Here is a 23,984-nt window from a genome sequence, read left to right as displayed (position 1 = left end):
ATCTCCAAAGCGCACTGCTTTACCCTTGGCTCCTTTTATTTCAAAGGAAGCCGACCCTGTGTCCCCTGGTACTGCTTGATTTGTAGTCTTGTCGTGAGCATCTGGAGCAACCTTCCAACCATCGCTTGATTTCCTTCTATTCCAGATTGTTCTTTGGTGTTTTCGCACATAATCCGGTCACCAAACGTAAGTCATGGGAAAATTATCTTTTATTTCCGCATATTTCGTACCTCAGACTTCCACCTCGAAAGTGTTCCCTGTTTCTTTCACGTGGGCTCCGTCACCCACGCCCCTTACTTGAATAAATTGCTCTCGTGTTTCTCTGCGTACATCTTGGCTCCCATTAATTCATAATACGTGTATTTCATTCACAAGGTGTACGGCGTTATGACATGAGCTGGGCCATCACTTTCAGGGTGTCATAGCAGCTCTCTGCTTGTATTCACCATCTCTCTGCTTGTATTCATGTAGACACGAGGAGAAGAAGAACACAGGTTCTTCTGTGTTCTTCTTCTCGTGTCTCGTTCTTTCGCTGGTGAAGTTATGTCTGATGTACACCAACCAGCCCACATGGCTTGTTATAGTCACAAACAGGCCATCATTCACTTGTCTACCGGCTCTGAGGCCATTCTGTAATTAATTTTAATAATTCGTAGCAGAATGAATGAATGAACTTCCCGTCATCAAGGGGCCTCACGGTCTGGGCGCAGCAATCAGGAGGGGGTGCCTCGTAGCCGGCTGTCAGCACCGGAGATCGCGGAGAGAGTCTTGTAGTAAGCTATTTTCGCCTGACGGATGATGAGTCTTTGCTGATCCGGGTCGTGGCTCCGGATCAGCTCTTCCCAGGTGTCAAGGTCTGGGATGCTATGTGATTGAACCCCAGGAGAATCCTGACACTCCCGAATTGCACTGGGGAGCCTGAGCTGTGCAGTAGCTGCCACAGGATTATTTGTACCACTGTGTTGACGACAATTGATTGTAAAACATTTTATTCGCCGGAAAGAGCTTGGTAAGAGGTCGCGTTAAGTGGTCGAGAGTACGCAGCCCTCGACGACTTTGTTAGCCCACTCCACCGCCAAAACTTGAATGAATGAATGAATGAATGAATGAATGAATGAATGAATGAATGAATGAATGAATGAATGAACTTTATTTCCGTCATCATGGGGCCTGAGGCCTCACGGTCGGGGCGCAGCAATTAGTTGCGTTTTGGCATATCAAGTTTTGAGGTGCGCGCGCTCGCATTCCACGCCATCTCGCGGAAATTTTATAACCTTCTCCGCGTTGTCTTTCTGAAGCGCCGGTCTGTGGCGCCGCCATAGCACTTCGTTGGTTCTTGTCAAACAGCGACAGGGCAGTCACTGCTACTTTGTGTTGCGGCAGCAAAGAATAAGTAGTGCTAGTTGACAGTGGTGCTACGCTGACTGAGCAAGGTATCTACCGTACGATCTCGCGCGGAGTCGCTGACGGGGCTGCGGCATGCTGCCCCCACGACGGCACTAGCGTGAGGAGCCAGAAGCCGCCGATCCGAGCGGGAGCGCGGTGTGGAAGTGGTTTCGCGTGACCGCCGTGCGGGGCCGCTGCGGTCGCAACTCATTGAAGCAAGTGCATTGAATCCATGGAGGTTTGAAGCCAAGCGAGCACTCCAGCAGGAGAACGGAGAGAAGAAAAAAAAAGAAAAAGCACATAGAGTGAACGAGTGAAGAGCGAGGAGGTAAACAATCAAAATACCGCAACACGCTAGCTCCGTCCGTGATGGCGGCCCGCAGATGGACGCGGTGGTGTCGTCGCTTCGTCGGAAATACGGATTTCGCCGCTTTCGGCCGCTGAGGAGCTGCGGTTGACACACCCGTCTTCGACATCACCGGTGACCTCCGAGCGGGTCGACAGGTCGGTCGTGCGTCGCGAGTGGAGTGCGGTGCGTGCGGCGGCGTTGATGAAGAGAAGTGTGTGATCGCGGGTTTGACCCACCACCACCCCGTACTAGCTCTGCCCCGTGAAGCGAGCAACAAGCGTATGCCACTAGCACCGCCTGTGCAACTACGACGAAGAGCCAACAAAGGCGGCGGTTCCGTCGATGTTGTGATCTCTTGTGAAGAGCGGTGCGCTTGCCGTAGTGTTATTTTTTGTTCGTCTTCACTGGAACTGGCGGCGGCTGCCCGGGAGGAATCGACACGGTGAGTAGCGGCGCGCTATGCGCTATGCTTGCGGGCGACGAAACGAGCGCTCGTGATCTATGTGTGTGTGTCCTGCCGTCAAGTAGCGTGCGTGTTGGAGCAAGTCGCCGTTCGCGCGCTAACCTCACGCCTTTTTTTCTCTGCCCCGAGGCGAAAGTCGGCGCCACATCGTGAGTCACTTCTTTGCCGCGCCCGGGGGGCTCCTTTCGGGATTCCTCGAATTTTCGGTTGTTCGCAATGCTCTGCCGTGTGTTCAATCTGTTTATCGCGATACGTGTGCCGTTCTTGAGACGACTTGTAGCACCGTGAGTGGCTTCGCCGTTGCTTGCAGCACCGCGCGTTGTGCGCCCGTCGCCGCTGTTACGCTCGCAGCCTGCCTGGTATTTCCGGTCGCGCTGGTTCCCATTTACTTTGTTTTGCTGCTGTTTTTTTTCTACGCGCTGCTCCGCTCTCTTCCTACTACTACTAGCGAGCGGCGGAGGGATTCCTCTTTGTGCCCTTCTGCCGACGGGGAAAAGATCAAAAGAACGAAACACAACGCATACAGCGGTGTCGACGACGACAAAAGAGTTGACCCCCCTTCCCCACCGCCATCCTCGCGCCACTCTGCTCCCCGTTGGTCCATTATGTCGCGGCGAGGAGCGCCCAGCGTGTTTCATTTTTACGGAGCCAAGGACGACGCGCTCGCCGTTGCCGGCCGCTGATGATCGAGACGCCGTGCCGTTCATTCTTCGTTCGCGAAAGGTGCTGCGCGTGGCGTAATTGTGTTCTTTTTGGCGCCCCCGGCGGTTTCGTTCGCAACCTGCAAGACGGGCGCTGGTGCAGCGGTGGTAACGCGTCGCAGTCGTAGAATGCGTGCATCTGTCTACGTGGGCTGTCGGGGAATGTCGCCGTCCGAGCTGGCTCGCTGTACGACGTGCTCGTGGAGCAGCGGGTCCGCCTTTCGCAAATGAAAGCTCTCGCGGGTCAAGGGGTACTGTGTGCGTCGCGTTGTTCTCGCGCGCACTGAGTAGGCAGGTGGGTGGGCGAACCCACGCGACGCGTTGAATCTGCATGAGCTCTCGCGTGTTGTACTGTTCGTGCACGCTCGAGCGTGTGCAACAACACCGCCCAGGCAGTTCGTTCGCAGCACGCCGCCTGCTTCTTTACTGCTCGCCCTGGCACATTTCGAAAGGCACGGCTTTACTTTATTTATTCGTTAATTTCTCCTAGGCGCGCGTGCTCGCTCCTTCTCGGGATGATGCTTATGGTCTTTTACGCCGCGGTTGCCGCAACAGCCGAGAGCGTTTCTGAGCGCGCTCGCATCGACCGTTGCGCCGCCCTCCCAAACGCACTACTGCTCACAACCGCACGCACAGCAAATTGAAGCACTGCGTAATCGTAAGCGCGTGCAACAGCACCGCCCCAAAAGCATCTGCAGTACGATTTAACTGCCCATAGAACTTACAGGACGCAGCGCGAAATTGCATCGAGTAGTGATTCGCACCATTCCGGAAATGAAACGTCAGTGCTTGTTGTGTACTTGTGTACTACCTGCAGGCATGCGGTTATGTGAATTAAACGTCGGCGACTGCCGAAGTGAAATGCGTTTGCGCCTTGCGACTGCTGTCGTGGTGTTCCAGGCGCCACTAGATTGGTGGTGTAGACAGCACGTCCAACCAATGTGAACTAGATAATCTACTAAAATTGAATGCCACCGTCTCCGAAACGTGGAGAGCGACGCACCGTGAGCGTAATTTGAAAAAAAAAAAAAAAAAATCCTGTTAACAACAGCGCGTGCATTGTACGACGCGAAGATTTCCCGCCGATAGGATAAAGAAGGATGTCGCTGGGAGACAATCGGTCCGTCGTTTGTCCCGACGCCACTGGAGTGCATCTGGTCACGGTGGCCAGGTTCCGCGAAAACTGTTAATGCGGCACATTCGCGTGCGACCTGGGGTCAGTATGTCATCTGCGGACGCCTTCCGTCGGCCCCCGTCCGCCGACTTTAGCCGGCACCGAGTCGGTTCTTTCCTGCTCTTGGCGAATTCATTGAGCGCGCCCCACCGCTGGTATGCGGTAAAAATGTTGCGTGCTGCGCGCGTGGCCTTACGTGCATTAATGAATGCCCGCGTCGCTCGAAATACGCGGCGCGCCGGTATGCGTTCGGGCTACGCTTTGTGATCGGCGCCGGTGAGCTTGCACCTATGCGGAAAATCTTCTGTATGGACATTCTTGTGGGGCTTTATAAGGTGCCTGCTGAGGTGGAGCGTGCAGTCTAATGCGATTTGAAGCTGATCACTTCAGGCTTAACCTACTGGGATTAAACTGCTCTAACACGGTTTGTTTTTGCAACAACAGTGCAATCAATACATGAGCTCAGCTAGCTGAAGGATTAGTCTATTCTGCATCGTCGTGTTTCTTGCAGCCTTGGTGACCGTCATGGCAGGAAAAATTTATTTGTCCGTTTCAGCAAGAATGAACGTGATAACCTTCAAACTATGCTACACTGTACACATATTATGTCGGAATGGCAGCACAGAAATGATGACAAGGGACAAGTTTGGTTTGGTTTATTGGGGTTTAACATCCCAAAGCAACTCGGGCTACGAGGGATGGCGTAATGAAGGGCTCCGGAAATTTTGACCACCTGGGGTTCTTTAACGTGCACTGACATCGCACAGCACACGGGCCTCTAGAATGTTGCCGTCATCGAAATTCGGCTCCTGCGGCCGGTATCGAACCCGCGTCTTTCGGGTCAGCAGCCGAACGCTGTAACCACTCAGCCACCGCGGCGGGGCGACGAGGGACGAGTGGAAAGCATGCAACAGGCAGCGTGCAGTGTGTGTTCACTTAACCCTTCTTTTCATTCTAAACTGGACATAACGGGGCTGATCTCATGTTAACCATTTTTAAGAGCATTAGCTTTTATTTGTCATGTTTTGAGGTAGAGATTTCGTGGGGTCTGCTACCACCCTGAGTTCACAGCGCCATCTGTGGCAGCAACTAGAAAACAACACATCTCGCATTGAGACTTGTGCGCCATCTACAATAGCATTGTAGAAAAAACCACCTGCCGCGTGCCAATGATGTCTCGTATTCCCTCCCTTTAATCTCATTCATAACAATTCTAGTAAACTGAACAGCTTACGCTTGTTACTTCAACATGTTCCAGACGGCGGCGGCCTTTTTTTTTTTACTAGGTGTAGCTCAACAAACGACACTATGCATGTTTATGGCACTAGGAAGCCTTAGTCTTCCTACTGGGCATCCTGACCATTAACACCTATTGGTAAGAGTCAGATGACAACATATACCATCTCTGGTGTGCAGCCAAGGTGACGTTCGGTCAATTATCTTTTTCCTGGAGGTAACAGAGGAAGCACAGTATTTGTAGCCATTGCTGTACCTATATCTAGCACCTCACAAAATTAGGCGGCAGTTTTGGGGTACGGGACTAGGCTCGCATTGTTTGAGGAGCAACGAATTCAAACGTAAGGAGCATTTATTGCAAAACATGGCCAGCACAATGTTGTCCGCATGAATGCTTCCTTCTTTGCTCTGAGCATCCTGCATTTTCGTTCTGGGAGTAAACATGTCAAGCCATCCAGCTTAGGATACGGATGCCAAAATGCATGCATAAGCAATGTCGTCAACTGCTTCATAGGGAGCATTCTCATGGCATGGATAAAGGACCACTTTGTGCTGTCATATTTAGGAATGGCTTAATTCAGGGGTCTCATCTCACCAAGAGGGCTGCATTGGTGGACCTTTGTCTCCCACGGGCCGGTATCTGGAAAGGGGAATGCATAACGCACTACACGTGCTCACTGTTGGCACTTAAGTTCTTTTTCCACCTTGGATGCAGCAAATTTTAAAGGACTACAAACATTTTAGTTCCACGTTTTCTTCTTTCAAATGATGCATTAGACATTGGAATGCACAGTTCACCACGTGGTATTCGCCTGTGATTGGTGAATAACTTATAATTGAATTTCTTCTTGATGCTGCTTTAGTTTCAGTTTTAGGAACTAAACGATGGCTGTGACACTTAAGGAGTGCCCAAGGCTTGTGAGACATGCAAAAAACTAGATAGCTACTGATACGACATTTTCCATCATTCCAGCTCTCGAAGCAAGCTGCCTTAAGCATTTTAGTGAATTAAATCGGCTTCTCAGCAATTACATTCCAATTATTTCCGTGCCTCATGTGACCTAAATACTCCCTATGCATCACAGCCATCATTCGGTTGATGAAACCAAAACAGTATCTTGAAGAAGTTCAGTTGCAAGTTATTTAGCAGTCATCGGCAGATCTCACGTGGTGAACCATGTAATCTAATGCCTAATGCATCATTTGAAAGGTGCAACTAAAATGTTTGTAGTCCTTTAAAATGAGCTGCATCCAAGATGACAAAAGAACTGAAGTCACTCATAGCTTGGAATAGTACGAAGGTTAGGAGGTGCTACCCCTAGATGCATACCGTGTGTAGTTGCTCGTGCAGGTCTGAAGAGGTGAAATTATCTGATAGAGATCTGACACTGATTGAAAAGGAACCATTGTTTACCTGCTGTGGTGGCTTAGTTGTAGTGGCATTTGGCTGCTGGGCTCAAGGATGTGGGATCAGACCCCAGTCATTACAGTTGCACTTAGTTGACGCGAAATTCAAAATACATCTGTGGGCTGTATGATGTCGGTGCGCGTAATAAAAGAACCCCGGTGGTGGAAATTAATTTGGGGCCTTCCAGTGTGACTTCTGTAGTAGTAGTAGTAGTAGTAGTAGTAGTAGTAGTAGTAGTAGTAGTAGTAGTAGTAGTAGTAGTGTTTATATAACACAAAGATGCACAATGGACGCAAAAAAAAAGTGGCGGTAGTTACCATCTAATGTTGTAACCAGTATTGTAGTATTGTATGTTGTAATATTGTATATAAAAAATAAAGAAATTTCTGCTGCTCACGAGAGCTTGTTAGGGCATTGTCTGAAAGAGATATTTCCATGACATAAAAGTGCAGCTTTTGGGCACTGTACTCTGCATACAACCAACAAACCACATTTCCAGCACGGCACTTCTGTAATAAAGTTTACAATCTTTGAGGTCAGTGAGCCACGCGTTTGAGACTCCTGACTTAGGCAGTTCAATGCGAAAGTCGTATACTCTTCAATAAACACAGTGATCAGAACTGTGCTTTTTATGGCACTGTAGGTTAGCACAAGGTATTTAAAGGTATTTTTGAAGTCAAGCATTGCATGTACAAAAGCATCTTGGAATCTTCACTGGACTTGCACGGTTGAATGAACACTGAATGAAGTCACTGAATATCACTTCCCCGGTTGACCCAACTGATTAACACTGAAGCCATGCTTTTCTGTTTATAATTTATTCAGCTTATGAAATAAGTGTTTTGAAAATTGTTGCACTTTCAGGCTGCATAAGAATGTTAAGTTGACTTGGCATTGTTGGGGAAGTCCAGGCGCATTTTCGTGCTGCTGATGGAGTCAGAGTCCTTTTTCTTCTACATTTTCACATGTGCTGCAGTGTAGGAGTACACTTCAGTGGTGGGGAACGAACTTCGCACGGTTCCAGCAACAGGGAGTTTGTTAGCAGTGTATTTCCCACAGCGTACAAAAGGTTTAAAGCGCAATGCTAAACGACGAGGCACGTCTAACTCAATGTCAGCCTTGTATTTCTGAGTTTCATCTCGTCTGCGCTGTTTGCGTAGTACACACGGTACAGCTATCTCAAAAATCTGTGCCTTGACAGGTGTCGGGACACAGAGCTTCAGATGACCTGACAGGATGTGGATACAGTAACTCTGTGTTGGTGCTCCTGAGTGTTAGGGAATGTGCAGTTCAATTGTCATGTAAATCCCATTATACGTTGGGCATTCTTTAATTTATTTTTTGCAGTCATCTTGATTAAACTTCAAAGAACATCTTAGGGCCTTTGGATATCTGCTGCACTGTGTATCACCTGAACACAACAGCATCTGATTATTGCAGTGCTTGGTTGTCCCTGAATGCAGCAGTAGTCGCATTTTGATGGAGGCATAATGCCAGAGGCCCGTGTACTGTGGGATGTCGGTGCACATTAATGATGCCCAAGTGGTTGAGACTATCGAAAATCCTCCAATACTGCATCACTCATAGCGTTGGCAGCTTTTAAACCCCATAAACCAAATGTAATTGTTGGTCGTGCAACAAAGATGTCTTTCAATTCCTTCTTTGTCATTTTCGAAACACCCGTCATTGCTTCAATTTTTTTCTTTTATGGTGCTACTAATGTGCCACAATCTCCCCAAGGTCAAAGCAGTTGTTTAACGGGAACATATTTTGTGATTGTTTTTAAAAATAGTAGTGCTTTTACTTTTGGTGAAGAATTTTTAGTCAGGTGCATTTTCTGAATCATTTAAGTGAACAAACTTCATGAGTGCCAAGGTGATCTTGGCACTGCTATTCCTTTCACCGTCTGACACTTTTCAGCGTGGGCCCTATGTCTTGGGGGAACTTTCTGGTACCTTGAACAGCTTCTTGACAATTTTCTTGCCTGCTAACCTGTCAGCTGTGAGAGCGCTTTTATGGATGAGTGCTTGTTCGCATAGGTCCTACCACTGCTAATGCAATGCCTAGCTCTGGCCTTTCAGGGCAGTATCCAAAGTTCACTCTAGCTGAGTTGCTGTTGTTATTGACAGAACTGGCAAGCTGTGTTTCTACAGCAAAATATTTGAAGTGAATGTCGTCCCCAATTAGTGTTGTAAACTCCTGCTTTGTTTTGCAGCTTTTAAGTTAATTTCTGCAAAGTCTTCCTAGCACAGAACACTGTGCAACCATTCTAGCAGGTCTTGTTGTTCATCTAGTGCTGAACGTGTAAAGCTTGCTTAAAAGAAAACTGTTATGCCTGTGAAGATAAGTGCTCAGGATTCTGCTGCACTTGGTGAGGTGATTTTCTTCATGTAACGAGGCCAGACACGTAACACAAAGGATACCCAGCACTTCAGGTTCTGTGCAACGAAACAACTATTGCTTTTTAGTTCCAGTAGCTGTTGCTGGGTGCGAATGATGAGCTTTGCTTGTTTTGCTGCTTTCTTACCCGTCCTTATTGTGTTGCTGACCATTGGAACAGTTTTTGAAGCGAAATCTTCACTACGGGACCTCGTGCTTCGATCGCTGGTGCCTAGTTGTGACCTTCAGCCAAGCTAGAGGCCAAACCATGCAACAGAGAAAAAGAAAATGAATCAATATCCATGACTGAGATTCGAACCCGCAGCTGCGTGAACCGATCTCCTTTAGGGGCCGCTCAGCGAGACCACTAGGCTGTCGCCGCAGCCAACACAGCATGTGTTAAACTGCGCCGCATACTTGTGCTGTGCATTGGAGAGCATCGTCTTCATTCATTGACTTCCATCTGCTCCGTCCCGTGGAACTGCCTGCTCACCGTCGTCTTCTACGTAGCACAAATCCATGCTTTCGCTCCAATTCGAATGTTGTAAACAATCTCAGTAGTTTTTATGATATGTACGATGCGTCACCATGTTTCAAGGCACTGTAGTATTAATTGGAGTGAATAGCTGTGCTTGAGCAAGTGTCACTCCGCATAAGCATTATTCACAGTCTGTTAAGCTGCAACTTTCACAGGCAGTCATTGCAGAACATACTCACTTCAAAGTGAGTTCAAGTAACTCACTGTGCTCAGCCCAGATGCACTTATTGTGGTTCACAGATGCAGTCTTGGTACCAGTACTTCATGGGTTAAAATCGGTGGACTTGAAAATGAAGATCCTGGCAAATTTGACGTGCTTTGAATGGAATTTGTTGGCTAAAGAGGTTCCAACCCTGTATTTCCTGGTGTTTCAAGTGCATAACAGGTGTAAAAGCCTGAGTAGTCTCCATTTGTGCTTGCTGAAGTAAATTAGTTCCTCATGTCACTGCAGGGACTAAGGCCTAAAGAAACTCGCTGCTAAAACTAACTCGAAAGGCAGAGCAGGCTAAAATTTCTGTGGTACTACTGCTGCGTTGCCAGGTGAAAGAAGGGTTTTGCATTTTGCTGGTGATTTATTATACGCATGGAAATGTTCCTGTGATTTGTTATCTTTTCACATCCATAAATTGTCATAATTTGCCCTGAAGCAGAGCAAGAAGTTTGGCATGTTGGTACCGGTTCATCTTGACTGAAGGACAGCGCCGTATAAGACGAGACACCTGAAGGAACACACGATGAAGTGCTCGTCCTGTGTTCCTTCAAGTGTCTCGTCTTTTTCGGCACTGTCCTTGAATAATCATAATTTGCCATTTTTAGTTGAGCATTATTCTTAGCTTGCTGCGTAATACCATTTTTTAAAGTTTTTGCGATCACTATACTCCAGCGTGCCTGTCCATGCAGATTGAGTCCGCGCCCAAAAAATAGTTGGCCGTACAACCAACATGAATGCAATCATATTTCGATGCGACGAACTGTAAGTTTGTCGCTGGCACTTCCTGTACTTTGTTTTACCTCTTTCCACATTTTCGGGCTTCAGCTGATCAAGACTTCGAGAAGATAGAATCACATGTGGCGGTATGATACGCGGTTGGTAGAGCGAATGGCTCCTACTCAGTCTGCATCCAAAAAGTAGTTCACACAGAGTGAAAATTATAGCACATGGGCCCGAACACTGATTGCCTCACAGCTTCGACCGTGATTTTCAATCCTCATCATCATCATCATCAGCCTGACTACGCCCACTGCAGGGCAAAGGCCTCTCCCATGTCTCTTCAATTAACCCTGTCCTTCGCCAGCTGCGGCCACCATATTCCCGCAAACTTCTTAATCTCATCCGCCCACCTAACTTTCTGCCGCCCCCTGCTACGCTTGCTTTCCCTTGGAATCCACTCCGTTACCCTTAAGGACCAGCGGCTATCTTGCCTTCGCATTGCATGCCCTGCCCAAGCCCACTTCTTCCTCTTGATTTCAACTAGGATATCATTAACGCGCGTTTGTTCTCTCACCCACTCCGCCCGCTTCCGATCTCCTACCACATCGTTTTATACCGCTCTTTGTTTTCGTTCGCACACTCACTAGAGTTTTGGGAACAACGAACGACACTTGGCGGAGTAATATGGTCTCAGGAGCACACGACTTCCACATCCTCCGCAGCGTTGCCTGCTGTGTATGAAACGGAGCACAGTGAGAAAAGTGTGGGAGTCCGTAACTTTTACCTAAGTTTTTTACGGTCTGTGCATCGCAGGGTTAATGTTTATGTCACAGGGTTAACGTCTTTTGAAAAAGCAGTTTTACTGTGAAAGAACAATGCGGTTCAAAAATTTTGCCGCAATTACCAGCTCTGTTTAGCCAACACCAGTTAAAAATGGAATTTTCATCTGCTGTGTGGCACCATACCTGCAAAGCAACATTCTACGAAATCAAGCTTTTCTTCATACGAATCTCTGAAAAAGCAAAATCGTGTAACTTGCTGCTGCTCGCTTAGTCACCCCATTTCGTTGAAGAGGGAATGGCTGGAGTAAAAAATGGAGGGGGCACCTAAGCTCCGTCTTAAGAGTATGATGTGATGTGATGTTGCTAGGTTGTACGAGCTAGGTGCCTCGCCTGCCTCCTAGGTTGGTTGTCTGGGGAATTTTCATGGATTTTTCGCTCAAGGTCAGCGACGCCGACAACGCTACTTCCGGATTTTATGCAACACGAGCTCCTTAACACTATCGCGTCAAAACACAGCCGGCATTTTTATTAGCCACGGCAAGGCAGACTAATGTGTGCGAATACAAAGGCACGAACAGTCCATGTCCCAAAGAAAAGGTTGTAAATATAAGCTGCTCCATCTTTCAAGCTTTCTTTGCCTGCTTTTGCCCCGACCCGTTCCCCAGAGTGCTGTCCCGTTGTGATTAAAGATTGTTCCCTCTCTTCCTCTTTGCCTGAAAATGCTCCCACTTGCACGTGTCTTGTTAAAAGAGCTGTGAAACACCTTGTGAGGAGAGTAGGTAAATTACCAAATCGCTACATTCTCTCGTCATGAACACCTGAGCCAAATAATGCACCTCTACACACAGCATAGAACCCATAGCTCAGGAGCGCCGACCTTCGAGCATGCAAAAAAAAAGTGGTGAAAAGAGAGGGAAAGGTGCAAAGATGCTGAAATTCAGGTTTCAGACTGTAGATAACTCAGCTTCTACAAAACACATCTAAAAAATTCTTGGTGGAAAATATTAAATAATCGTGAAGCGGTGTCCTTTAAAGGTGCACTCAAGAGGAATCTGACCTCGTATTTTTACTGCTGAAACTCGAGCTACACGTTCCAAGCGTTCTTAGAAACCCCGAATTATTGCCCTGTGCGTCCGATTTCCCTAATTTAAATCTGATTGAACGTCCCGGCTCCCGTCTTTTTTTTTTTTTTGAATTCCTCACAGACGGTGGGAGGGCCGCCGCGGTGGCTTAGCGGTTATAGTGCTCGGCTGCTGACCCAAAAGACGCAGGTTCGATTCCGGCCGCGGCGGCTAGAATTTCTTTGGAGGAGAAATTCTAGAGGCCCGTGTACTGTGCGATGTCAGTGCACGTTAAAGAACCCCAGGTGGTCGAAATTTCCGGAGCCCTCCACTACGGCGTCTCTCATAGCCTTAGTCGCTTTGGGACGTTAAACCCCACAAACCAAACCAAACAGACGGTGGGAGGAGTCAACCAACCTTTCGACCAGTCCCGTGGCGGCTTGCCGCTCTGCCATTGGCGGAGTGATACAGTGATTGGGGAAAGCAAAGAGTCCATGCGTATTTTTATTTCCGTAGATCTAATTTGCAGCTATGTAGCCTCTGACTGAATCTATGTATTCACGTAAACTTAAAAAAGAAAATTAAAACAAAAGCAAAGCTGCCACGCGACTACCTAAAAGGCACTCCATGCATTGGTAGACTCCTCCCACTGTCTGCGGGGAATTAAAAAAAAAAAGGCGGGAGCCGGATGTTAATACGACATAAATTAGGGAAATCAGCCACACAGGGCAATAAATCAAAGTTTCTAAGAACGCTCGGAACATGTAGATCGAGTTCCCACGGCAAAAAGAAGAGTTCAGATTCCTCTTCAGTGCACCTTTAACATCCCAGGAATACCGCAGCCTTTATTAGCCCCTTTCAGGGTCCCTTTAAAGGGACGCTGCGCACAGATTGAAGTGGACCTTTATTGGCAGATTGCCGCATTCTAATGATATAGAGACTGCTTTCACGGAAAACATTCTTTTTATAAACCAGGAAAGAATGATAAATTGAGGTTCATGTATGGTCATCACCAGCCAGTTTCACTAGCAAACTGCAGTGATGTCAGGGTAGTTGTTTTGGGGCATGGATCTTGGCCTCTATACCACTATTCACTTCCAAACTGATGAGAGAAAAAAAAAAAAAGATGTTTCATTTTTAAAGTTAGTGCCTCTTTAATACAATCCCCGTTAGTATGTACATCTCATATTATGACAGTTTTTCTGGGGACCAAACATTTTTCAGTGTATTTGCACCCCGTTAACATTGAAACTCGCTGTTTGAAATATGGACAGGGGGAAATGTACAAAGCCTATTGAGGCCTATGTGTTTCCGATGTATTAATATTGATGAGAAAATCTTTATTGCCGTAACCAGATATTTCATGTTCCGCATTTTGAATGCAGGATAGCAAAGGAATGCAGTGGACGAGTTGAAATGACAGTCTGATTTGCCCTTTTCTTGTGTGGTTTTGTGCTCTACAGTACAGCATACGTAAAGAGAAAAAACAGCGCCGAAACACGGGATGTGAAAGGACACGATGGCACAACGCATATATATACATATATATGTGTGTATGTATATATATTCCGCTAGGGGCGAAATATATGTAGCTGCAAGAACATCTAAAAAAAAAAAGCATTACAGACAGCCCCGATACAGAAGATGGAATGATTGCAGCTGCTTTCCGCTAGTCAATAGGAGAGATAACTTATTTCTTTGTCAGGTGGGTGGCTTGTTGACGTAGCTGTGGCCTTTCTGCCAAATGATTGACAAAGAAATAAGTTACCACTCCTTTTGACTTGTGCAAAGCAGCTGCAGTGATTGCACCTTCTGTATCGGGGTTGTCTATAATGTTTTGTTTTTTGTTGTTTACATGTTTTTAGATGTTTTTAGATGTTTTTTAGATGTTTTCCAGCTACATATATTTTGCTCCTGGCAGAATAAAAATGAGTTGCTAGTCAGTGCGTTGTAATGTCATGTTCTTTCTTGTTCTGGGTTTTTTGCACTTTTTTTCCTTCTTAAGTACGATGTACACCTACCTGCAAAAGTCTCCACCTTAACATGGTACGAAGTTGCCGTATTGCATAAATGGCTGTGAAGAGAACTCTCTCCGCAGTTTGTGCTACATAGAAAGCCAAATTCAGCAGCTGTCAGCCGAGTCATGGGATTTGTTTATTTACAAGATACTGCCAGCCTTAGTCTTAGGCCTTTGACAAGAGTGGCCAGTGCAGTAAACGTGTGGAACAAAATGAAGAGCATAAAAAGCATTACAAGGATTCAATTAAAGAACAGCAATACCAATACCACAAGAAATACTTCGCTAAGAATTAATTACCATCAGAGAATTAATTACCAACTACCGTATTTACAAAACCAGTTAATTGAAGCAGGCGTAAACCTCTGTGAAATCACCATCTCCTCTCTGCGCAGTATGATTGTTCATTTGGTTAAGTGCTAATACATCAACTCCTGTTTTATGAATTGCTCTCCACCCACCCTTTTTGTTATTCGATGACTGGTCGTCTACTGTGCTGATACCCCTTTTTCGTTGCTGGTACCCCCTTTTGATTTCTGCGTATTCTGTTCGGTTACAGACATTGCTTATATTGATGTTTTTATTCATGTATGACTTGATGTTCAGTTTAGTTCCTCATTTTATGTTCTTAATGACTTGATGTTCAATTTAGTTCCTCGTTTTTTGTCACTGCCGTCTGAACAGGAGAGGAGAACTCCGTCAAGCGGATAGCCGCTTTTTTTCTCCCCTCCTCCATCAAATTGTATTTGATTTGGTGGAAATAAAGTATTATTATTATTATTATTATTATTATAAAAACGGGTGCGGAAAAGTTGCCAGTCTAACAGACAATCAAACATTTCCTGATGTGCACGAGTTGTGCAGAGCATTCCGGCAGTATGCAACGAAGCAAAAAAAAAGATTGAGAGGGATGGAGGAAACCAAGCAGTAACAATGCAAACAAAAAGGAAAATACGACAGAGATAACAAGACCCAAAAAAGGCATAGCAGTCATCCTGATATGCTGAAATACACCACGCATGCTACGACAGTCATAGTAGGAGTTAGGTCATCCCGCCATGACACGCCATCAGGCATGTCGTACATTGGTCACGAGGTGCTTGAAGCTGCGCGATATTATTTCAAGCATAATGGTGACCAGGATAATGGGCTTGGAGCTCCCCAAACAGTGCTGTTTGAACCTCACCAACCACACCACTATGCCCAGAAGCCGACTGTAATCAAAGCGCGCTTTTTTTTTTCTGCGAATTTTTTGCTGACGATCCATTCCTACGGACAACTCACTTGATGGACAGTTTCGACCAGAAACCAAAGTTTCCATATTAATAACGCATGACTGTAAATGTGCCTTTTTATCCCAAAGAAGGATCAACGTAGCCACATGTAGCCATACAATCAGTTTTCACAGAGTAAAGAATAATGAATGATGGTTCCCCTTAAGACGTTATTCGGCTGATTTGCACAGCGTTGTTTATTAGTGAGAAAAGCTGTCTGACAACGTTCCTTCTCATTCCTTGAGGCTTTTCTTTTGCCAGCGCAGCGTAGCTGTGAATGCGTTGGAAAGTGCCGTACATTGTTCACACACATTCACTGCTCTGATAAGCTCCTCACTTATCAGGGCAGTGAATGTGCTTACGGGGCTGTCAACATCCTATTCTGCCAACATTTGAGGCGAGGGCTCGTTTTTCACGGCTCTCGTTACGTTCTCTCAGCTATCACCAGAGCATTGTTCTCCCGGGGTCTCTGCTGCTGACTCCTACTTCCGTTGCTTCGTAGTTGTCGATTAGATGGAGGCTTATGCATCAGGTCCTGTTTAATTGTGACACATTCTTTGAGACATATGGGTGCCCTAAGGGATGTCTAGTCATTTTTAAAAATTTGAGAAATGCGAGAGCCTCTTATATTTGCTATGTAGCGGGTATACAAATCAGTGGTGCTCTCCATATTTGTCTGTGCAAGCCGCTGTAGTGTGACAATGACTTATGGACTGGAGGGTGAAGTCATGGGAACTTCAAGCATACAAAGCTGCTTATTTTATTGTCAGTGGCTTTCATTGTTGTCTTTTTATGTTGAAAGCTAGATTGAAGCATTTCTTGAGTAACGTCCATTGCCTCCTGTTGTACTTCAGGAAAGCGTCAGCGCAACTGTTTTGTGCACTCGGTCTAAAGGAATGGCGTCTTTGTTACGTCTGCGTGGACATATTCTGAAAATGCGCTGAGGTGGGTTGTTTGGAAATAGGCGAGCACCCATTGCATGAATTTACGGATCATCTACTGGATATCTTTTTTTGCTGTGGCGTGAGCATGTTGACAGCTAGCTGCCTTGGATAGTTCCGAGTAGGAGAGCAAGCAGTATGCATAAGCCGCTATTAATCTTTCTTTGTGTAGACGTAGTACCTGCAGTAGCATCCAATAATGCCATGGCAGCAGCATCTGGTGGGGCATCTCATGCTTAAATGCAGGCCGAATGCTTAGACGAGTTGGCATGCCATTTAGTGGTGAACAGTGGGTTCTCAACAGCGACAGAAACAGCGTCTGTCCTAGTGTGTCTTCCCTTTTGTCCCCGGCAAGGACGCACCGTTCGTCATAAAATTAAATACAGATGCTAGAAAGAAAAGGTATTCCATTCTTTGCAACTGCTTTCAGCCATGAAATAGACCTGCTGTTTACTTTTTTTTTTTTAATGACTTCCATGTTCTCTGGGCATCCGTGACTGACCCTTCGCTAGGGAACCGTGGCTGTCAAGGGTGCAAACATAGCAGCTGCTGTTTCAGGCTCTCAGTCTGACATTGGCTTGTCAAACTGCGCGTTTTTAGCTTTGCGGGATTTGGTGCTTGATATTCGGCTCTGCAGCTAATAGGAGACCCGCACTCCTGTCTCTGTTCTTGTGTTTAGTCTGTGTCAAGCTGTAGCTTTTTATTAAGCGTACCAGCACTAAAGCTTCCAGTCTCGAAAAAAACCAGTTGTCTGTTTGTCTAAAACCACCTAGACCTGCAGAAACAAAATAAATGTTGCCGCGACTGTACCGCGCCTGGATTTCGAACCAGTGGCGGTGCAAACTGATCAGCTTTGCTGGCCACTGCATGAGAGCACTATGCTATTGCTGCTACCAATAAGATCCCCTCATGTTTAACTGCCACTCTCTCATACTGTCCATTCCGTGTCATCATCTTCATCAACTTTGATCCGTGTGCCATGGCTATCACGTTGCCCCATTAAAGGTGTGTTAAGCGGTTCTAAAATCTTATAATGCGCTGTCACTTAAGTCTCTAATTACCGATTTCGTTGATCATTGCCTGAAGCCTGACCTTGAAACCCTAGTCACATACCGAAAACGAAACGAAATGCAACGTGTTAACGCACATACTGTGCATTTGGTGAAGTAAGCTAAACCGGCTGTAATTTTTTGGTGCAGTCTGTTGGCCAACTAGCTGAAACCAATGTCTCTTCCTTGGACGTACTGCTAAAACTAGCTTGTTCAAGCCCTGCCCTACTGTTTTGTAGTTGAGCCCTGAAAACTAGCTGAAGCCTTGCCATGGTGGCCAAGAGCCGCTATAGTCGTTGGCTCTACATCCGGTTGTTCTCTTTCTGTACATCCTTGTTCATTTTGTCCACATTGAGTGCAGTCCAGTTGCATAGAAACGGAGTGGCAGCAAGCCATGCTTCTTGCATTGCATTATATAAAGTCCATTGCAGGACAAAGACAGTAATCCACGATTGGCACCAATTTGCTGAACCCGTTGGAAAGATATAGGCATGCTATATGAACCCAGCCAGCGCTGCTTAGGTGACAGTAGTTTCAGAAATTGTTCTGGGATCTGGGATGTTCATAGGTCTTTTCCATTCCGTGCCTACTCCTTGGAATCGCCTGTTATGCTTCTTTATTTTTAGACATCTTCCAAACGCACCAGCAGTGAGTTCAGTGTCACTGAATTTCAACATCACTGAAGCAGTGCTAGATTATTTTTCTGGTCCATTCTTGTGCTGCTTGCACAGCAGTTAGGTTTGAATGAGCGCTAGCATTAGTTTATCCTGGAGAATAGTACTGCTTTCCATTCTTGGCATCTTCGTAATGCATGGTTGGTTGGACTTGCATGTTGCATAACAGTGGGAAGTGCTGCATTTGCATTTACTGCAGACATGTGTCGTTCATGGTCTTGTTAGTGGTCGAATGTTGTAAGGTGTCGTGCTCCATGACCACTCTGTGAATGTAACTAATGCTTTCTCCTCATTAAGTAGGCACCTTCTCATCAAAGCATGATGACTGTTTCTAGCACGTGTGACAGACTTGACAAGCAGTCATGCCGGGGTTTAAGGTTAGCACTAGCATAGCGTAGTCATGGCGGTCCTCTTAGCGTTCCCCACTGCTGTCCCACAGTGTGCTGTATGAAGTAGTGGCAGGCTCCTGTGCACTGTGGAGCACTCTTTAGGGCTGCAAGGGATAATGTGGCAAGGCGTAGGAGCACATAAGGCAGAGTATTTCCATGCATTGCATAAACACAAAGAAAACTCCGCCAAAGAAAACTTTCGTAATGGAGTTTTCACATTACTGCTCCTTCCAGCTATCTGCAATTATTCCTTAGCACTGCAGTGCATTTGTTGCTGGTGAATTAGTCCCAGTGGAAGTGCAGTGGATTTGGTTGGTGTCAGTATTTTGCACTGCACGTTTTGCACCAATCTCAGTTGCAGAGAACGCCCATCTTTCCTCTTGGCACTGTTGCTGCCTTAGAAGGTTGTGTCTCTCGGCCTTCTTGTCTTGTGTTTGCTGGGAGATAAGGAGCTCAGTGAAAACGTGTTGGGGCTGCGGGCGGGCTTCTTTTTCTGGGAGTTTCCTTTTTCGCTGATAGGCGAGAAGTGCCAGGTATCGCTGCTGCGGGGGCAAGGTGCTGTCAGCGAGTCTCCTCTTTTGCTTATCAGTGACAGCACTGCTTTGCGGAGCACCTTTATCAGTGTGCCGTGAAGAGGTAAAGGAAGGGTGGGGCTCTCAGCTTGGAGCCTCACAGTGGTGTGCGTGAGTCTTGCAGTGTGCGAGAGTGGAAGGGGGCCAGGCAAATCTTCTTTGGATGTTGCAACATCAAGGGTACGCTGAGGACAGCCACAGAGTGCTGGTGTCGATAGGCTACTGCCACGAAGAAGGGGCTACTAAAAAAATTATGCACAGGTATTGCTGGTGCTGGCCATTTTTCAAAGGAAACTGCAGTTCCATTAATACTTTCTTTTAGGGTGCTGCTCTTAGGTGCCCGTTCCACGTCGTAGTCATGGGTGTAACATGCCACCTGATAGGTGGCATGTTACACCCATGTGACATGCCACCTGAGAGGGGGCATGTCGGCTGGTAGTAGCAGAGCGAAATGCGTCTGCCACAGTGAGAGCAGAGGAATGGACAACTTGAAGGTGGCTGCCGTGGGAAGATCCCGGCGGGTAGCTAGCAGCATATGAAGAGCTACGCTCAAATTTTTCCATTACCGGCTATCGTAATCGTCTTTCCATTTTTTCTTTTTTTTGTGTGCATATCGAAGGTTAGGCCATGGTGCTGTTCACTTTCAGACAGTGTACATGAAGTCTGTTTCGTGAATGACGTCACAAGTTTGAATCATGAGGGAAAGAGAAATAGTAGTGTTTTTTTCTTTAGTGCAGTTTTCTCAATAGTAAATGTGTCTTTTGTCTCTGAAGAGACATCAGCATAGGCTCAAAGATTCAGTAAGTTTATTTTTGAATAAGAACAACAGATTGGATAGGGTTGTCGCCAGTGTATCCGTTTGATGCAAAAGTTCTCTAGTTGTTCCAAAACAAGCAAAAAGTGCTCTTCGTGCAGAGAAAGAGTGAAGAGTAGATGGTTCCAAGAGAAGTTCTCATGACTGTTAAAATGTGTTTAAATATTGATTCACAATGAAGATAGTGCATTTGAAAGCGCCTTGTGGGGCGAAAGGCACGAGGCAACTGTCTCCTTCTTCTCTCATGTCTTTCAACCCCTCAGCCTTGCTCTTATACCTTTGGGATGACTGGTAACCAGTTACAGCTCACTTTCCCATTCTTCTGAAGTATATCTCTTGGACAGCGAGCTCTCTTCAGTGCTATAACGTGGAGCGCACGTCCTATCTACGTGTTCTTTCATGTCGGTGATCCCTTTAGCTCCATTTTTATTTCTTAACGTGGTAAGCAGACCTGTCCTGTGTTCAGTGTGCTGGCATTTCTAGGCTGCCAAAACCGCCAGTAGTAATTAGGCTGGATGGCAATCAAGGCATCTTTTCCTGTGTCATAACTAGGGCCCGGAAATTTAGGCATTTGCCTAAAAATGCCTATAAATGCCTAAACGAGGGATTTTTGCACTTGCCTGCCTTTTTGTCATTTTTTAGGAAATTCTACCTATTTAACCGCAATTTTTGCCTATAAATGCCTAAATCCAGCACTTCGGTCCTCTGTGACGTTTTTCAATTTTGAGAGATCTGTCTATGTATGGTGAAAGGCACGTGCCGATGCACGCACAAAAGGCGCGGGTCTCGCCGAATGTTTTTCTCGAATTGTAACTTGAACGTAGTGTAAAGAAGTGTTTATCTCAAAGTGTAGCAAGCGGCGAGTTTGGAAAGAGACCTGACATACATTAGTGCAATCTTCTCAACATTGACGGAAAGAATGACAAAGTTGGAAAAGGCTGGACTCTCAACAGATGAATCGCTGAAGGTAGTGGCAGAAGTACCGCAGCACTTCGGGGACTGGAAGTTGTGCTACTGCTTCTACGAAGATGCAACAATTGGTAGAAAAAGTAGATGCCTAGAAACAATTTCCCAAATAAAAGTCTTTCTATGCATACGGCCACATCACCTGAAGGCCTAAGCCTTTATCAACTCTCATGTTTTAGGTTCGCGCCACTAAGTTCATGCGATTTCAAAAGAAGCCTTTTAAGGTACAAAACTATGCTTAGCGAAAACCGAAGGGGCTTCACGTTCGAAAACCTGAGAATGTGCTTTATTGCTTCAGTTGAGGACTCCGTACGCTCCATGCTTGACTTATTAATCTTGTACTTCTGAATAAAGAGTATTATTCAAAGCGCCTATTTTTGCTTTATAGAGCCTATTTCAGTGTTTGTTAGAGCCTAGATGCCTGCCTATTTCGGGGTTCTTTAGTGCCTAAATTTCCGGGCCCTAGTCATAACATTGGGGGCAGATATATGAAGCTGTGTTATGAGGGTGGAGACTAAAATGGCGTTATTTGTTGTTTTCTGTGTTGTATGCGTACTCTTATCATTACTTATATGGCAGTGCATGATTATTCACAAACTCGTATATATTTCCACCGGACCAAAAAGGGGATCTCGTATCGAGCCGTGTCGAGTGTGTTGGATTGGGGCCACTTATCAGCAGGATGCACAATGTGCGCACCTAACCTTCCTGTGCACACACATTGTTATGGAATGTCCAGCACGAGTCGCACTTGCTGTGTGACATCTGTTGATGTCACACACATCAAAAATACACATCATTTGATGCTGGCCCGAAAGACGCAAGTTCGATCCTGGCCGCGGCGGCTGAATTTCTTTGGAGGAGAAATTCGAGGCCCGTGTACTGTGCAATGTCAGTGCACGTTAAAGAACCCCAGGTGGTCTAAATTTCCGGAGCCCTCCACTACGGCGTCTCTCATAGCCTCAGTCGCTTTGGGACGTTAAACCCCATAAACCAACCATAAACCAACCAACATCATTTGATGCGTATTTTTTGGTTATTGTCTGTAAAATTTTTTTTTCTTATGACCGCAGGTTCACTCATTAAATAGGGTTACTCCTCCACTTCACTTTGCATTGTTCAGCTGGATACTGCGGCTATCATGCAATACCCCAGACTTTTGAGGAATTAAAGAAATAAATAAATATGGCAGTGTTCCTTTGCATGCTATGGTGTGGTATAGTTGCATGGCAAGTTAGGACAGTTAGAAGATGTTCATTTTGAAGGAAAAAACACAGCGTGAACAAGGATGCAGGGCGAAGAAAAGTGCATAACACGGGCGCTGTCTCGCTACTGAAATTTTATTCAGAAGGATTCAACATGTATCAAATATGTTGAAGTTAAGTGTTGATTCTTTCTGAATAAAATTTTAGATCCGAGACAGCATCTGTGTTGTGTAGCCTTCTTTGTCCTGCGTCTTTGTTTTGTGCCTTCAATATGGTGTAGTGACCTAAGCATATCCTTGGAAAAAATTATGTTAATTGAATTGAATTCATTTCGTGCTGTGAAAAGTTGCGCTTCAGGACGTATTTGAAAAGCCACTGTCGAGTGGCCATGAAACAAGTGGCTTATACTATTTTTGCACATGTGGACTGATCTTGGTAGTCGCAGTAGTCAGTGGTCCTGCCTGTATGTCACAGTATTGAGAAGGTAAGCTGAAAATGAATTGAAGTTTGCCTGTAATGATAGCCTACTGCTTTCTAATGATAGAGGCACTACTATCTCAGAAAACGGAGCTTTTGCAAGGTTGAAGAGACAAAAAAATGAAAAAATGAAACAGATGTTGCCACCGCTGTCCATTTTTGTAGGGAACCTGCGGTGGCATCGAGACATTTTTTTGGCATGTGGATCCCCAAGGGTAGGTAGGATACATCGCTTCGCTTACAAAACTGGAATCACAAAGTTTTCTATTGAGCGACGTGGAAAGAAATTTTCCAGTTTTAAATCGAGTTTTCTCAGCAATATCTTTTGATGCTGGAAGAACACCAGCCATAGCAACAAAGAGGCTTGTGAAAGATTTTTACTGAGAACAAAAGTTAGATCGAGCACTTCTCAGTCTCTTTTTAAATAGTGCTCAAACAGTAATCGTATTAGTCATCTCGCATTCTAAAAGCAGCAATTAAACTGTCTTGTCTGTCGGTGCATTTAAAGTGAAATGATGAAAAGCTTCCACCTTAAACTACTAATTCAGTTGTGTTGAATACAGGCACAAAGGTGATATTTCAGATGCCCATTAGTTATCTCACGGCGTTTGTATGGAGTGGGTGACTTTTTGAACTCTGGCATATAGAGGCGTTTTGAATTTACATTCTTTCTCGGAAGTGTGCCATTTGTTAGGGGCCTTCCATGCAAAAGGAGAGCTTGTCATCACCCTATTCTTTCTTGAACCTCTTTCATGCACCTTACAATAGGTAATTTCGATTTTTCTCCTCTACATTGCGTTTTGTGTTTCTTCTGTCTTCTCTTGCTGGGTAGAAATCATTGGTTGTAGTACTTGAGCATGAGACAGCCTGCATTATTCCTGAAGGGACGACAGCTCTGTCCAGTCATGTTCTCAATCGAAACTGTTTTTCTGACTCTTTATGGTTGTACGGTATAGTGCATCTTTGCAATGAAGACTTTAAAAAAAATTTGCAGGATTTCAGCTAAGGTTGAACCATGTTAGACGTACGAAAGCACAGTTTGGCTTGGTTATCCAGCCTTCTGCGTCCGCCAGTGTCCAACTGAACATTGATGATCAGCCTCTTTATTCCAAATTGTCTGTGGCTGAAGTGCAGGAACCGACATATCTGCACGAGGGGTGTATGCATTCTGCCATGTCATTAGTGGAGGCAAATCGGG

The 23,984-nt window shown here is 45.8% G+C and overlaps 2 protein-coding genes across 2 annotated transcripts in view; one reads left to right on the top strand and one right to left on the bottom strand.

The window, feature by feature from the left end:
- Positions 1-23,984, bottom strand: part of LOC149333448 (cytochrome P450 2U1-like) — a 447,818-nt gene that overhangs the window by 363,585 nt on the left and 60,249 nt on the right. The window lies entirely within an intron of this gene.
- Positions 1,374-23,984, top strand: part of LOC149333447 (signal-induced proliferation-associated 1-like protein 2) — a 101,171-nt gene continuing 78,560 nt past the window's right edge. The window contains exon 1 of the mRNA XM_089558684.1: positions 1,374-2,177. The gene's annotated coding sequence lies outside the window, so the exon portion shown is untranslated. The remainder of the gene's footprint in view (positions 2,178-23,984) is intronic.

This window comes from Amblyomma mixtum, chromosome 8 (assembly GCF_055824585.1).
Source record: "Amblyomma mixtum isolate Tamu chromosome 8, ASM5582458v1, whole genome shotgun sequence".
NCBI classification, from domain to species: domain Eukaryota; kingdom Metazoa; phylum Arthropoda; class Arachnida; order Ixodida; family Ixodidae; genus Amblyomma; species Amblyomma mixtum.
The sequence above is the reverse complement of the archived record's forward strand: the minus strand, read 5'-3'. Positions and strand labels throughout refer to the sequence as shown.